The sequence below is a fragment of the Mandrillus leucophaeus genome, unplaced genomic scaffold (assembly GCF_000951045.1).
Source record: "Mandrillus leucophaeus isolate KB7577 unplaced genomic scaffold, Mleu.le_1.0 Scaffold121, whole genome shotgun sequence".
Lineage (NCBI taxonomy): Eukaryota > Metazoa > Chordata > Mammalia > Primates > Cercopithecidae > Mandrillus > Mandrillus leucophaeus.
Window position 1 is genome coordinate 1,521,138 of NW_012100432.1, and position 4,040 is coordinate 1,525,177.

The 4,040-nt window shown below is 42.7% G+C and overlaps 1 protein-coding gene across 1 annotated transcript in view; it reads right to left on the bottom strand.

Annotated features, from left to right (window-relative positions):
- Positions 1-4,040, bottom strand: part of FRMD4B (FERM domain containing 4B) — a 236,970-nt gene that overhangs the window by 78,016 nt on the left and 154,914 nt on the right. The window lies entirely within an intron of this gene.

Genomic DNA, 4,040 nt, shown 5'->3' on the forward strand with positions numbered 1-4,040 from the left:
GTGTTTCTCTCCTGGGAAACTTCCTACTAGACAAGTGAAAAATTACTTATGGTCAACTTGAAGTCCCAACTCTTTAATCCCTCTTCCTGTGTGTGTGATTCAATGTGTCTTTCCTGATCACACAAAAAAATGGATTAACCACATTAGCCATCGGAACACAGATAACAAGACTGTATTGTGATGTGTTATGTTATCCCTTACTGTGTTTCCAGAATCAAACCAAAAGGCATGGAAATGCTTATCGGCGGGGGAATGTAGAATTCTCCCTCAACAACGTCACCCCACAGCTCCCGTAGACTCTGGATGGTTTGCACTTTCAGAAGTGGAAGTAGTTCATGTCATGCTACTTTCTATTCCTACCGAATGCCATGCATGCCTGTGTCTCAGCCAGCCGCTACCTGAAGAGGCCAAGTATGCTGAGTTTCATTTCAGGACCAAGTAGCTATGATGGGTGTAACGGCCTGGTCCGCTCCAGTGGAGAAAGAAACTGAGAACTCAAATGGATCAAGAGAGTTACTTCCTATATAGGACTGATCCTCTGTGGTGTTAGTAACTGTCTAAAGACGTATGAAGGTGGGACTTACGGTTTTTGTGTTCATTTAGTTGCATCAGGTTTAGGATTTTTGTGTTCATTTAGTTGCATCAGGGTTTTTTAAGCTGTGAAATGCAAGGGGTTTTGAAATGTAAAATACTTAAGCTGTGAAATGCAGAAGCCTGACTTCTACTCTGATTCTGTGGTTCATAGAGTAGAGTGTGTGGTCCAGCAAGAGGCTGAAATAAGTGTGGAAAATGCTGCTTATGCGTCCCCTTCTGGGAGATTTATAGTGCTCATGAGCAGATTGAAAACTTAGCCAAGAGAACTCGGGGAAATTTGTTTAACTTTTAACTAAGTATTGTAGACAGGAAAATCACTTCTCAAGAGGTTTTTCACAAAAGTGTTTTGTTGATTCATCAAAGGCCAAACCTGAAATAAGACAAAAACCTTCCATTTCTGTCAAGTAAGCCTTCTTTATTCTGCTGGCCAGGAAGGTAATGATTCTTACAAATTTGTGTTGGGATACAAAAAAAGAAACTGGCTGGGTGCAGTCGCTCACACCTGTAATCCCAGAACTTTTGGGAGGCCGAGTCTGACAGATTACGAGATTTAGGTGTTTGAGATCAGTCTGGCCAACATGGTGAAACCCCATCTCTACTGAAAATAAAAAAATTAGCCAGGTGTGGTGGCTAATTTCAAGAATTGCTTGAACCCAGGAGGCGGAGTTTGCAGTGAGCTGTGATTAAACCACTGCACTCCAGCCTGTGCAACAGACCGAGGATCTATCTCAAAAAAACACAACAAAACAAAAACCCGAAAAACAAAAAAGGAAACCTCTAACAGTGGTAAAACGCATGTGGTATGGAGCCCTAATTTGCCACTGTCTAGCTATGTGACCTAAGGAGTAAGCTACTTAACAGCTACAAAGTTCAGTTTTCTTATCTATAAAATGGGGACAATGACAGTGCCATCACAGGGTTGCTGTGAGGATTAAACATATTAATAACAGTAACGATGGCAAATACTGTTTATTGAGACAAAGAAACGGTTCCAGAGAGGCTAGGCAAACTACTCACAGGTACATAACAAGTGGTTGGGCCTGGATTTGAACCCAGGCAGTTAAATTCCAAAGCTCCTCTCTTCACTACGGCCTCCCCATAGCGCTTTGCCCACGGGAGATGATATTTTTATTATTGATACTGACGGTAAAGGCTCTGGAAATGAAATTAGATTTCAGAGCATTAAGTGCTCCAGAGGTGTAAGAACTAAGGGGCAAATTTCTTGAAAGTGTTTTTATCCTCCCTTCGTTAGTCTCCAGAGCATCCAAGGAAATTCCTTTCCCATGGGAAATAGCTGCATTTTTTTTTTTTGTAGCACAGTTGTAAATTGTGAATATTCCCTTCCCACTTGAAGCTAAGTGTTAACATAACTCTCATTCTGACCCAGCATAGAATTGCAAAATGTACTCACTCACTTTTTCTTACAAGTAGAAGCACCCTAATCACATAGTTACTTGGTAACTTTCACCTCTCAAAATCTTAAAAAAAAAAAAAAAAAAGAAAGAAAGAAAAGGCCAGGCACGGTGGCTCACGCCTGTAATCTGTAATCCCAGCACTTTGGAAGGCTGAGGACGGCGGATCACGAGCTCAGGAGTTCAAGACCAGCCTGGCCAACATGGTGAAACCCCGTCTCTACTAAAAAATACAAAAATTAGCTGGGCATAGTGGTGGATGCATGTAATCCCAGCTAGTTCAGGAGGCTGAGGCAGGAGAATTGCTTGAACCCAGACGGCAGAGGTTACAGTGAGCTGAGATCACACCACTGCACTCCAGCCTAGGCAACAAGAGTGAAACTCTGTCTCAAAAAAAAAAAAAAGCTTTGCTTTTACAAACTTTTTTGTGGCTGGCAGCTGGGTGATAAAGCCTTGCCTCCTTGCCGTGTCAGCTTTCAGGAATTCTCTGTTTGTCTGTGTTGTGTTATCCAAGTAGCCTGTTATCTTTGCAGTTTAAGGGCTGACTTGGAAATTCAGACTGTCATCTATTTAAAGAAAATGGAAGTCCCCACTCCACTATTTTAATTAACTTTCAGAGAGCAGGGTTTCCTACTGGTTATTATAATGTTAACTTAAAATACTCTGAAGGAAACACGGCAGGAAGCAAAATAAAAAGGGGAGGACTGCTATTTTTAAAGGCATTCTAGGAAGAAGAGTTAGAGCAAAGCCATGAAGGCACATAGCATGGGCTACACGGAGAAAAAGGAAGAGAGGCATGAGCAGATACTAAGGAGTATGCACAGCAGAGAATGGGAGATTACATGTGTAATGCTGACCAAGTATGACCTTGAACGCCAGGTTGTGGTGTTGGTGGGCAGATGTCTGTGTGCAATGAGAAACTAAGAGATTTTTAGAAATAAACAACAATGATCAAATCTATGTCTTAGGAAGGTAACTGGAGGTTACGCGCAGGCAGTAGTGTGTGGTGGAATCAGAACAGATCTGAGAACTCACCAGCAATGTAACAATCTCTTTGGGCTTAAATTTTACATTTATTACTTTGTTCAATGGAGATAACAGCTATTGTGGTACGACTGAATGAAATCAGACATGGACATTTAAAATAATGCCATAGGCCAGGTGCGGTGGCACACGCTTGTAATCCCAGCACTTTGGGAGGCCTAGAAAGGCAGATCACCTGAGGCCAGGAGTTCAAGATCAGTCTGGCCAGTGTGGTGAAACCCTGTCTCTACTAAAAATACAAAAAATAGCTGGGCGTTGTGGTCCTCATCTGTAATCCGAGCTACTCGGGAGGCTGAGGTATGAGAATTTCTTAAACCCGGGAGGTGGAGGTTGCTGTGAGCTGAGATCACACCACTGCACTCCAGCCTGGGCAACAGAGTAAGACTCCATCTCAAAAAATAATACATAAAATAACACTGTAATACTCAATTATTAGCTCAACACATAATTCACAGACACACACACACTTTTACAGTCAGGCTGAATGGGAGGGAATGAGGACTGAGAAAGTTGTGGTGCTGATCAACAGAAGGAAAGGAGGGAGCTATCTGACAGGTGGAAAAAAGATGGGAAGGGAAAGGGGAAATCTCAGAGAGCATTCAAGAGGGAATGGAGCTGTAATTCAAAGGGAGACAGTGGAAGAGGAGCTGGTTTGGAGGCTGGGCTGTTGGTGAGGTCAGCTTTGGAAATGCTCAAGAAAGAGGTGGATATTCACAAGGAGTGGACTAGAGCAGCCTTAAGAATTAGGTGTTCAGTCATTGTTTTTACTGAAAAAGTCACTTTGCCTAGGAAGGTATTTGGGTGCATATTTTGGTCCATGTTTATTTATTTATTTATTATGTTTTTTGAGACAGAGTCTCAATGCCTGTAGTCTCAGCTGCTTGGGAGGCTAAAGCAGGAGAATCGCTTGAACCCAGGAGGCGGAGGTTGCAGTGAGCCAAGATGGCACCATTGCACTTCAGCCTGAGCGACAGAGCGAGACTCTGTCTC